The sequence below is a fragment of the Babylonia areolata genome, chromosome 20, assembly GCF_041734735.1.
Source record: "Babylonia areolata isolate BAREFJ2019XMU chromosome 20, ASM4173473v1, whole genome shotgun sequence".
NCBI classification, from domain to species: Eukaryota; Metazoa; Mollusca; class Gastropoda; order Neogastropoda; family Buccinidae; genus Babylonia; species Babylonia areolata.
The window spans coordinates 12,823,528-12,823,837 of record NC_134895.1 but is presented as its reverse complement, the minus strand read 5'-3'; positions in this window follow the sequence as shown (position 1 = coordinate 12,823,837).

Sequence of the window (310 nt, the reverse complement as noted above, 5' to 3'; positions counted from 1 at the left end):
AGAAAAGAGGGAGAGGGGGGGGAGGGAATGGTTTCAAAACTTAACAAAAAACCCACATGGTTTAAGACGCGCGTAGTATGAAGCTTGACATAAGTTTACATTTGGGCCAACAGCAAAGTGAGAGCTGAATTATCAATGCTTTCTCCAGTCAATGGGAAACCATTCACAGCTTAGTCTTTTGTGAAGGACTATGACTCTCAAACTAGGAGGCAAAATTGCACTGGCTCTTAGTGCTGCAGCCTGTGGGCTAGTTGGCCTTTGGGAATCATCCAACTGATGTCCAAAACCCCTTTGGCCCAGGAGGGGGGGG